This window comes from Giraffa tippelskirchi, chromosome 7 (genome assembly GCF_054371585.1).
Source record: "Giraffa tippelskirchi isolate mGirTip1 chromosome 7, T2T-mGirTip1v1.2.pri, whole genome shotgun sequence".
Classification (NCBI taxonomy): Eukaryota; Metazoa; Chordata; class Mammalia; order Artiodactyla; family Giraffidae; genus Giraffa; species Giraffa tippelskirchi.
The window spans coordinates 129,733,456-129,746,173 of NC_137281.1; the positions used below are offsets into that span (position 1 = coordinate 129,733,456).

The 12,718-nt window shown below is 40.3% G+C and overlaps 1 long non-coding RNA gene across 1 annotated transcript in view; it reads right to left on the minus strand.

Moving 5' to 3' along the window:
- LOC145513373 (uncharacterized) overlaps positions 1-12,718 on the minus strand; it is a 285,374-nt gene that overhangs the window by 224,210 nt on the left and 48,446 nt on the right. The gene's annotated exons all lie outside the window — the stretch shown is intronic.

Below are 12,718 nucleotides of genomic sequence, written 5' to 3' on the forward strand. Positions count from 1 at the left end.
CCCAGATGTTGACTTCAATTATGTTTATAATAATATTACTTAAACATGTATGAATATAAAACTAGTGTTGAATTCATTCTATTGCAGTTCTTATTCAATTATAAAGCCAAAGTCTGTGCACTAATTACAAACAAATTGCAAACCTAATAAAATTCAAATTAACAACATTAAATTAATGTAACAGATACATAATGTTTCCCTGAAATTGAATTACCACTTAAAACGTGACTATGTGCTGCCTGCCCTTCCCTCATTCTGTTGAGCTGGGCATACCAATGAAACTACTTGAATTCCTGGAAAATGTTTTTCAAACCAAATACCTTGACATCATTTGATCCTTATTACTTACTGATCAAAGCATTACTTCTCTGAGTAACTGTTACCATAATGTTCTTTTCAACCGCAATACATATTCTACTTCATATTTCTGATGCAATTGTGAAAACCTAATATGTGATTTTGATTTACGTATTGAGCTTGTGGTGTTCTCTATTCATTAGCCTGAAACTGTGAAAGTACTACTGGACTCCAACAATACTACAATCACAGACTTTGGTGCTGAAATTACATGGAAGGACTTCATTATATTTGTCATCCAGATGGTCCAGAACACAACATTTTTAAAAAACTGTCTTTTACATAAAGTCAATGGCTTTTTATAGACAGTGAAATATCCCGTGAGAATACACACTTGGTCCTGGATTTAGGGATTCTAAATAAATTTTACATGCTAAGCAGTGTCTTTGTCCCCAGAATTCATTCTCTTGGTACAGGATTGAGGATCTCAGTAAAAGAACAAAAATATCCCTTCTGTACTATGAGGCAAGAGTGCAGGTCCTGATTAAATAACTAGTCTTCTCTAGGCAATTAGTATTCTCCAGGTAATAAAGGTAAGACTGTGTGCTTCTCCTTAGGAGCCTACAATTTCCTTGAAGAGATAAGACATAAATATAAAAACTTCCATATTTAAATATATTCAAAATTTGCTAATGAAGAATCAACATTTCTCGGTCAACTCACAAGGTTTAGATAAAGTTATGGAAACATTACTTGTCATTTACATTTGAATACTTCATAAAACTTCAAATCATATTGTGATCTTGCTGTGCAGTGAAAAACACACCATCTGGAAGATGCCATCAGTGATTTGAAATGAAGATAGCCTGATAGCATTTAGACTTATCTGAAAAACACCTTTGCCATTAACGTGACCTTGCAAGTTGTGACAAAAATACTCAAAGCCATGAGAAATCTCTATAATCCAACTGGGCATTATTTTACATTTAAAAAAGTTCTATGAAACTGCTGAAACCCACCTACCCTAGAGCCTGTGCTCTGCAACAAGAGAAGCTACCGCAATAAGAAGCCCTCACACTGCAAAGAAGAGTAGCCCCCTCTCCGCAGCACTGCTTGCCACAACCAGAGAAAGCCCACAGGCAGCAAGGAAGACCCAGCACAGCCAAACAAATAAATACATAAAATAAATTGTTTAAAAGGAAAAAGATATTAAATACAACATTGTAAATCAACTATATCCTAATAAAAATTAATTTTAAATAAAGATATCAATTGCAGCCTTTGGCTCAGCTGGTAAAGAATCTACCTGCAATGCAGGAGACCTGGGTTCAGTCCCTGGGTTGGGAAGATCCACCGGAGAAGGGAACAGCTACCCACTCCAGTATTCTGGCCTGGAGAATTCGATGAACTGTATAAGTCCATGGGGTTGCAAAGAGTCGGACACGACTGAGCGACTTTCACATCAGTTGCAGGCAAGATTATCTTTCTAATTGTTGCTGTTCCCTTGCCAAGTTGTGTCCAACTCTTGGCGACCCCACGGACTGCAGTACGTCAGGCTTCTCTGTCCTTCACCATCTCCTGGAGTTTGCCCAAGTTCATGACCAATGAATCGGTGATGCTATCCATTCATCTCATATATCTAATTAGCAATTTCAATAATGACCAAAGGACTCAAAGATAATGAAGACATTACATCTGTTTTTCTACAATGTTCCATTTAATGGCTCATTTTAAAACTTACACCAGTACTGAAGGTCATCTAAGATACAGTTTAATAATAAAGAGATCTTTTCCAGATTAAATAAAAGAGCAATCTCATAGTTGCTGATGGAACTGTGTCGTAAATAGCAATGATGGCCCCAATTTTTAATTCCTCCCTGTATCCATGCCCTTTGTCATGTACCTTTGCCTTCTTCCATGGGCAGAATAGCCTGATGGTAGCACCCTGTGCTACCAAAAGCCAACTCATTGGAAAAGACTCTGATGCTGGGAAAAATCGAAGACAAAAGGAGAAAAGAGTGGTAGAGGAATGAGATGGTTAGAGAGCATCACCAACTCAAGGGACATGAATTTGAGCAAACTCCAGGAGACAGTGAAGGATAGGAAACTCTGGAAAACACACACAGAGCACCCTGTGGCTGACAGTGAGCTCACCACGTATCTTCCTATGTTCAGTACAGTACAATTCAGTTGTGTCTGACTCTTTGCGACCCCATCAACTACAGCATGCCAGGCTTCCCTATCCATCACCAACTCCCAGAGTTTACTCAAACTCATGTCCATTGAGTCAGTGATGCCATCCAACCATCTCATCCTGTCATCCCCTTCTCCTCCTGCCTTCAATCTTTCCCAGCATCGGGGTCTTTTCCAATGATTCACCTCTTTGCATCAGGTGGCCAAAGTATTGGAGTTTCAGCTTCAACATCAGTCCTTTCAATGAATATTCAGGGATGATTTCCTTTAGGATTGACTGGTTGGATGTCCTTGCAGTCCAAGGGACTCTCAAGAGTCTTCTCCAACACCACAGTTCAAAAGCATCAATTCTTCGGTGCTCAGCTTTCTTTGTAGTCCAACTCCCACATCCATGCATGACTACTGGAAAAAACCATAGCCTTGACTAGACAGACCTTTGTTGGCAAAGTAATGTCTCTGTTTTTTAATATGCTGTCTAGGTTTGTCATAACTTTTCACCCAAGGAGCAAGTGTCTTTTAATTTCATGGCTGCAGTCACCATCTGCAGTGATTTTGGAGCCCCCCAAAATAAAGTCTGATACTGTTTCCACTGTTTCTCCATCTATTTGCCATAAAGTGATGGAAGATGCCATGATCTTTGTTTTCTGAATGTTGAGCTTTAAGCCAACTTTTTCACTCTCCTCTTTCACTTGCATCAAGAGGCTCTTTAGTTCTTCTTCACTTTCTGCCATAAGGGTGGTGTCATCTGCATATCTGAGCTTATTGATACTTCTCCCAGCAATCTTGGTTCCAGCTTGTGCTTCATCCAGCCCAGCAATTCTCATGATGTACTCTGCATATAAGTTAAATAAGAAGGGTGACAATAGACAGCCTTGACGTACTCCTTTTCCTATTTGGAACCAGTCTGTTGTTCCATGTCCAGTTCTAACTGTTGCTTCCTGACCTGCATACAGGTTTCTCATGAGGCAGGTCAGGTGGTCTGGTATTCCCATCTCGTGAAGAATTTTCCACACTTTATTGTGATCCACACAGTCAAAGGCTTTGGCATAGTCAATAAAGCAGAAATAGATGTTTTTCTGGAACTCTAGTGTTTATTCGACAATTCAGCAGATGTTGGCAATTTGATCTCTGGTTCCCCTGCCTTTTCTAAAACCAGCTTGAACATCTGGAAGTTCATGGTTCATGTACTGTTGAAGCCTGGCTTGGAGAATTTTGAGCATTACTTTACTAGCGTGTGAGATGAGTGCAATTGTGTGGTAGTTTGAGCATTCTTTGGCATTGCCTTTCTTTGGGATTGGAATGAAACTGACCTTTTCCAGTCCTGTGGCCACTGCTGAGTTTTCCAAATTTGCTGACATATTGAGTGCAGCACTTTTACAGCTTCATCTTTTAGGATTTGAAATAGCTCAACTGGGATTCCATCACCTCCACTAGCTTTGTTCGTAGTGATGCCTTCTAAGGCTCTCTTGACTTCACATTCCAGGATGTCTGGCTCTAGGTGAGTGGTCACACCATTGTGATTATCTGGGTCTTGAAGATCTTTTTTGTACAGATCTTCTGTGTATTCTTGCCACCTCTTCTTAATATTTTCTGATTGTTAGGTCCATACCATTTCAGTCCTTTATTGAGCCCATCTTTGCATGAAATGTTCCCTTGGTATCTCTAATGTTCTTGAAGAGATCTCTAGTCTTTCCTATTGTTTTCCTCGATTTCTTTGCAGTGATCACTGAGGAAGGCTTTCTTATCTCTCCTTGCTATTCTTTGGAACTCTGCATTCAGATGGGTGCATCTTTCCTTTTCTCCTTTGCTTTTTGCTTCTCTTCTTTTCACAGCTATTTGTAAGGCCTCCTCAGACAGTCATTTTGCTTTTTTGCATTTCTTTTTCTTGGGGATGGTCTTGCTCCCTGTCTCCTCTACCATGTCACGAACCTCCATCCATAGTTCATCAGGCACTCTGTCTATCAGATCGAGTCCCTTAAATCTATTTCTCACTTCCACTATATAATCGTTAGAGATTTGATTTACATCTTTCTATGTTAAAGGCAATGTTAAAAGATAGGCTGCAAGGAGAGTTTCGATATGGGCTCATGCACTAGTTTTGCTCTCCCTTGAACTTCTGCCATTACCAGGGGACAAGCTGAGGCTCGCCTGATGCTGTCCCTCCAGTCACATAGCCTAGACCAATCGACAGCAAGCCTAACACCCAACAGGGAAGCCAGCCTCATCAAGGTCAGCAGGACTTCCAAGCTGATCTCCAGATGGCCACAGACGCAGGACCTAAAATACAACTGACACAGACAGCAAACATGGAAAACACGCTCTACCCAGTCATTCCCACTGGTAGAGGTGATGATGATGTTTCTTTGCATACCTGACTGAAAAACATTCAGAGAGCTGAAGCTGGTATAAGTTTAAACAACTATGAAAAGAACTGGGCTCTGACCTACAAACATGGCTTCAAGGTCTATTATCAAACTAAACAACGAAGTCTGTCAAATCCAACAGAATTATTTTCAGAGTTACTTGAAGGTATCCTTCACATGAGGATATTCCTGTTTAATTCTGCCTAAAATTATTTTTGATATGAAGTAATTATTCTGTCAGAAATACCGCCATTTTATCACCCTAATCTTGGCAAGTAAATGTATCTTCAGATTATCATTAAAGAATCTGTGAGGTGACAGAAAAGATGTGTCTTTCAGGGGCTGGAGGAGTGACTCATCCCAACAGTGTTCTTTTTTTAATCTAAATTGGACCTTAGCAAACCTAGAAGAACAATGTTTGATGAACACTTCCCTTGCTCCTTGGATAAGAGAGAAAAAGCCTAATAGATCTCTCACATCTCTAATTCCTATGATTTAGATCCCAGTAATGGAACAAGAAAGAAGCTCCCTGAATAATTTTTAACCTGAGCCTTTTCTCTGAGGAAAGGTCCCTGAGGAGTTGATGTCATGTCACTAAGTAATTGGATCTCCATTGCTTAGCAAGGATTCTATACCAAAGGCAGGGTAATTCTATTAGAAAATGAAACCACAACATTGTACCGTTCTGAAGCTACTAGATTTGTATTTAATTATCCAGGTAATGTAATTATGCAATCAGTTCTAATCTGATATCAAGAGGAAAAGTTCTTGGTGTGTGTGTGTGTGTTTTGCAAGGATTTTATGAAAGGCCCATGCAATTAATATGACACACTTAATTACTGAAATGTAAAGATATCTTTGCAAGAATATATCCTTATCCAAGCATGTACGCTATATTAGCTGCTTAGATCTCTGCCATTACTAATGTATTTGTGGCTTCTTATCTTATAATGACCCATGGTAATAATTAGCTCCATAATAAAACAAAGACCTTGGCACTATATTGCAAAACTCAATTCTGCATATTATCCCAGAGAACAGAGAAACAATAAGAATTCAAAAAAGAATTTAGGCTCCTTATATGCTCATAAAAAATGTTTTTAAATCTATCCAAATCATGAAGATCTACCTAAAGCACACATTTTCACATAATGGGAGAAAAAAAGGAAAATCAAATATGTGTAATAGATAATGAGGTGGATTGACATGTGCCACCAAAGTAACACTCTTCCCTTATAGCTGATAATCTCTTATAAATACACACTTCAGAAAGTTCCTTAAACAGTAGGTTTGATTCTTAAGGCTAATATCCGCTCTGCTTAACCAAGACAGTTAATTAAATTCCATTTTTCTTTTCTAGCCCATCTCTACTACATAAACAAAGTTTCCTACATGCTTGATTTTACTTGATCGTTTCTTTAAGATTTTAGTTGTTTGCACTGTGGCGCCCCTGAGAAAGAGAAAGCTTAGTAGCCCAAAGAAACAATGTGCAGAAAGGAACTGAAGTGTTCACCTTTTGGTAAGCCTTCCTTTTCCTATCTTGAACTGTGGAATTTTCCAAAGGCTTCTATTACCATTTTTGAAATTAAGTGAGCCTACAAAAATATCACCTGAAATCAGAAACTATTCTTGTGTGTTGTTTCTCCTCACTTGTTTATCCCTTTGGCCAATAGCTGCACAGATGATTTTGTTTCCCATCACGGGCAGAAGCTTGATGTGTGGTTGTTATTACTTAATGTTGTTTGAAATCTTGTTCCTAGAGGGTGAACATTCAAGATAAGTGAGCTGGAAGTGTAGGGAAACATGTGCATTTGCTGATGGGAAAGCCAAGAAACAGAGCGATGCAGTGACTAGCTACGACCAGCAAGCATTTTCTTTATAATCAAAAAAGGAACCTGCTGACATGAGGTTGGGAATGAGTTTTCTATTGCTGTGAAACAAACGACCACCGATTTAAAAGAACACAAATTTATTTCTCATAGTTTCTGGAGAGCAGAATCCACTGGGCTATAATCAAAGTGTCAGCCGAGGCCACAGTTCTCATCTGGGGCCTGAAGTCTTTTTGAGGACAGAATCCACTTCCTATGGTTGTAGGACTGAGATCTTTGTTTTTCTATTTTCCTGCTATCAGTTGGCTGGGGACCTCTTTCAGCTCCCAGAGGCTGCCCACAGTTCTTTGCCATGTGGCCCCTGCAGGCAGTTCACAACTTGGATGTTTCTCTTTCTGCCAGGTCAGCCAGGGTGTGTTCCTCTCTGCCTTCCCCTTCTATGATCAGCCTGAGAAAAATCTCTGTTTCTAAAGTACTCCTATGATTAAGTAGGCTCTCTATCCTAAGGTCCACTGATATGGAACCTTAATTACATCTGCAAAATCCCTTCAAAATACCATCTAATTAGTGTTGCACTGGATAACTAGGAGAAGGGGTGTGTCTCCCATAGGCTGGAACCATCAGTTCCGCCCAGCACAGGGAACCTGTCAGGGCCTTGATCTCTTCTTTGAAATTGCTGTAGCACCTGAAACTTTCTCATGAGAAAGTAATTTCTTTGGGCTTAAGATTAGTATTTGTAAGAATGTCCTATAAACTAAAATCAACTACTTCATCTACTTCTGTAATACCACTGTTGAGCACCTACTGCTTGCCAAAGACTGTATATTATCTTATTTCATCTTTTCAGTAACCCTGTAAGAAAAGTGTTGATATACATACTTTATAATGCTCAGGGGAAACTGAGGATCTGAGAGACAAAAAATACACACAGAATAGTGCCACTGTTTACTGATAGGCTGGTATTCAAATTCAGGGCTGTCTGACCATATGACTCAGCATTATTTACAGTTGTCAAGATATGGAAGCAAGCCAAGTATCCATTAACAGATGAACGGATAAAGATACGGTGTATGTATGTATATGTGTGTGTGTGTGTGTGTGTGTGTGTGTGTGTATAGTGGTGAAAATGTCAGTTGCTCAGTCTTGTCTAACTCTTTGCAACCCCATGGACTATAGCCCACCAGGCTCCTCCGTCCATGGAATTCTCCAGGCAAGAATACTGGAGTGGGTAGCCATTCTCTTCTCCAGGAGATGTTCCCAACTCAGGGATCAAACCTGGATCTCCAGCATTGTAGGCAGATTCTTTACCACCTGAGCCACCAGGGAAGCTCCAAGAATACTGGAGTGGGTAGCCATTCCCTCTCCAAGGGATCTTCTTGACCCAGGGGTCAAACCTAGGACTTCAGCATTGCAGGCAGATTCTTTACCATCTGAGCCACCAGGGAAGCCACCAAGTAATACCTATACACACACACACACATACACACACACACACACGTGTGTGTGTTAAGTTGCTTCAATCGTGTCTGACTGTTTGCAACCCTATGGACTATAGCCCACCAGGCTTCTCTGTTCATGGTATTCTCCAGGCAAGAATACTGGAGCGGGTTGTCATTTCCTCCTCCTGTATGTATATGTATATATATACATATTGTATATGTGTGTGTGTGTGTGTGTGTGTGTGTGTGTATGTATACAATGTAAATCTACTCAGCCATAAAAGAGAATGAAATTTTGCCATTTGCAACAACATGAGTGGATTTGGTAGATATGCTAAGTGAAAAAAGTCAGAAAAAGACATACTGTATGCTATCATTTATACATAAATTCTAAAAAAATATAGTAAAGTAGTGAATATAACAAAAAAGAAACAGACTTACAGATCTAGAGAACTAATTAATGGTTACTAATGGGGACTAATGGTTACCAATGGGGAGAGGGAAGGTGGGAAGGGCAATAAACAGGTAGGGGATTAAGAGATACAAACTGTTACATATAAAACCAGCCTCAAGGATATATTGCACAACACAAGGAATAGTCAATATTTTATAATAACTATAAATGGAATAGAACTTTTAAAAATTGTGAACCACTATATTGTATATCTGTAACATATAATATTGTACATCAACTATACTTCAATTAAAAAAAAAAATCCTGGACTGTCTGACCAGTGATGGTTTTTCTCACCATACTATTCTATCTCTCTGTATCAGTCAGAGTTCTCATGGGAAACAAATAGCACACTCAGAAAGGTCTAATCAAAGAGAGCTTAGTAAACTTAGGATCCTTTATAGAGATGTGGTTAGGGGGTTAAGAGAATCGACAAGAGGAGAGAGCATCTGTGGATGAGGAGTGACAAGAAGCCATGACCACTGTAGGCCTACAGAAACAAGGGGAGGGGATGCAGACGACAAACCTAGAGAGAGTTCTCTCTGGGAAGAAGCCCAGGCTTTGACACAAACTGGCCCTTAAGGAGAGGGGCAACAATAACTAATTTAGCTCTTTTTTCCACCTCCAATCCCCTGCTATTAATTTCCATTGACCAAGCCCAATTGGAAGCCTAAGAGCAAGAGAACCTAGGTGATGCAATCCCTCGGTTCAGCATCTCTGAGCACCACGCAGAGCACCATGGGATGGCAGCTGGGGCTAGAGAGGGAAGTGGAGAATCACCCCTAACATGCAAGCAAGTACCTCTGCACAGGCAACGCATGACAAGCTTTGTGAGGCCAAAGTCTCTGCCTTCTATTTTTCATCTGAGTATAATTTTCAAAGACTAACTGATTAACGCTTGATTTATCAGTGGTTGGCATCTTCACAAGCGTATTAGTTTGTTAGGCCTGCTTTAACAAAACACCATAGACTGAATGCCTTAAACAACAGAAATGTATTTTCTCCTAGTTCTCCTAGAACAGGAAGTCCAAGATCAAGGTGTTGCAGGTTTGGTTTCTTCTCAGGCCTCTCTCCTTGGCTTGCGGATGACCACCTCCTTGTGCATTTACAAGGTCTTCTTCTGTGTGCATGCCCATCTGATGTTTCTTTTTGTATCCAAATTTTGAAGAACGGAAGTATTAAGGAGAAAAGATCAACTGGACCGGATGTTCCTCATAGTCAAATAAACTGAGGATGAGGAGTGTGCACTGGATTCAGCAAGGTAAAGGTCAGGATGACTTGGGCAAAGGCAGTTCTGAAGGAGTAGCAGGGATGAGAGTCTGACTGTAGTGAGTTCAAGGAAAAGGAGGCGAGCTGGAGATACTGAGTATAGACAGCTGTTGAGGGCAAATTTATGTTTTTCAAACATCCTTTTTTCATTCAAGATTGGGGCAAACTCCATACATGAAATGATGTGTGAAAGCAAGAGGGCAGGTCAGTCTGCCACTTCTCAAAAGGCAGAGTCCACCCAGGCCTAGGCAGGCTGATTTGTATCCTGTGTCCTGTTCTCCCTGTCTAGTTCCTGTCCTAGTGCTGCTCCCATTCAGGATCTGGAGGTCTACCCTTTCACCTCCTGCTGGAGAGCAGTCACTGGAAAAAGTGCAAATCAATTCAGTGCCTCTCCGGGGAATATTTGCCAGCAGGCAGAGTAAGCTTTGCCAGGTCAAGGAACCTTGCCCAGGACTCCTCTGATCCAGTGGTATCTGCAGCTGGACACTTTGCCTGTAGATAAAGCTCAACCTGCTATCACAAGTATTAAGTGTTTCTAAAATAGGAAAACCAAGATGAACCCAAATAGAGACAACCTAAAAAAGTGTCTTGCCTGAGCAACAGGGAGGAGGAAGCAGGCCTCATCTCTCCTCCTCTGAGAGCCATAATGCTCCAGGGCCTCAAAGAATGTCCCAATTTATACAATTCACTGCTGCAGAATTAAGCCTGAATGGCATCTGGTGGCAGATAAAGTTTCTCTGAGTCATACAGCAGAGGGCTATGAAGCCAGATCTTGTTTAGAATTACATTTAAAACCTGGAAATCAAATGATATGTCCAGATAACTTCTGTGGTAAACCCCAAACCAGTTATGCTTCAGGTTAAGCCTCTGCATTTCTAAAGAACCTGCCTTTATTCTCTCCAGGCCAATACTCGGACCTTCCTGCCAGCAATATCAAATAGCAAGAGGATGAATGTACCCTCTGTGTGAGCATTAAAGGATAAGCTGCCAAGGGTGGCAGGCCCTCTCCGCTGAGAAAATCTCCATCTTTTTTAAAAAATCATTAATTTTTTAATTGAAGGATAATTGGTTCACAGAATTTTGTTGTTTTCTGTCAAACTTAACATGAAAATTTCCATCTTTGAGACATCTCCTCAATGCACACGTCCAATTGGCTCATTTCCTCTAGATTTCTTATTTGCTAATCTCTAAAATTTGAAAAACAAACCAAAAAGTTAAACAACCCCTAAAATATCCCGTCACTTCATAAAAATAGAGCTCTTAGTTTTCTGAATTTTTCTTTCTCCGTCTCACGTTAAATCTCTCCTAGCCACTGAATGGCATCTTTTCGCTGTATCTTGTTTAACAGGACCTCAGAGTTTGGATACACTAGGAAAACTGACAGACCCTCCTGGTGGCCTTTTGGGGCAGGAAAATTAATCCAGTCCTGGCAAAAGAGTGAGAAAAGGGACAACATTGGTTTATGTTATTTCATCCTCATTTTATTGCTGAGGAAATCAAAGCCTACAAGGTGATGTGATATCATGATCAAACTTGGAAGATGTGCCCATGATGTTGACAGGGCCTGTGCTAATGTATGTCCCTTTTGAATGAAACCTCTTGTCTCAGGAAATCATTCTGGCCTTCCTTCTTCTCCTATAAAGGAATCTATTAGACTCATGTGCTCATGGTCTCACCAGGCACCAGGGGAAGCCTTGAAGCATCTACATTTGTATACTCTGGCTCAGCGTCCATTTAAGATCAGAACTCATAAATGAGTTGCTGAGATTTTCTGCTGCACATACTCCCCCAAAGTACCATCTGACACAAATAGGGAAACATATAAACTCGGACACTGAGCACAAGTTAGTCCACTGGGGCAGGGATATACCCTCTGCAGAAATCCACTAGGCATTGTTTTATTACTTTAGAAATAAGAGAAGGATATTTTTCCCCTTTGGGGAAAAAATGTTGCAGTAGATTCTTTTGCTAAAAGAGTCATTTAAATATTACTGGTCACGTCACATTGTAGTTGTTTGGAAATAATTATATCCATATCACAGACAGTAAATAATAGATGTGCGTTCACTAACGTTTTATTCATGTTCTGTTTTAATATGGCAAACTTAGAAGTAATTTAATCTCCCAGTAAATTGAAGTGGTGGGGGGTTCTTCACACAGAAGACTGCAAGTTATTAATTCTGGGCAGTCTTCATCTTGTACAATTAGTCACTGTTTGCAGCTGGAAATGTTTTATTAATTTTCCATAGCAGTTGATTTTCCACAGTTTTCTCAGTTTAAATTAAGCAGTAAGAGCTGCTGTTTCTTCTTAAATAAATTTTCTTTCCACAAAAATACATGCCTCTGGCTATGTCAATTTTCCCATTTGATTAAAGTGCCAGCAGGCAATTAATAACTTAATGCATTTTAAAGTACTTTTGGAAAAAGTAATTTGAATAGCCAAACTTGTGTATTTGAATTGATTGTTGCAGAAGATTTAGCAGGCATTTGAAAATCCTAGAACATTGGAAAGGACGAATAGAGCCCAGCAACCAAGTCTGGGGGACTGTGGGATGGTCTCCATAAAAGGCCCACAGGTGGCATTCACACTTTGGGGGAGGGCAGGTGATCATCACTTTGCAGGAGATTAGGGGAAGAAAGGCAACCTCAAAACGGTCTTCATTACTGTACAATGGGGTTTAGAGACTCTAGGCTATGATGGTGTGGTCTGAGTAGGAAAACCATTGACATACTTACACTGCTACTGCTAAGTCACTTCAGTCGTGCCCGACTCTGTGCGACCCCATAGACAGCAGCCCACCAGGCTCCCTCATCCCTGGGATTCTCCAGGCAAGAATACTGGAGTGGGTTGCCGTTTCCTTCTCCAGTGCATGA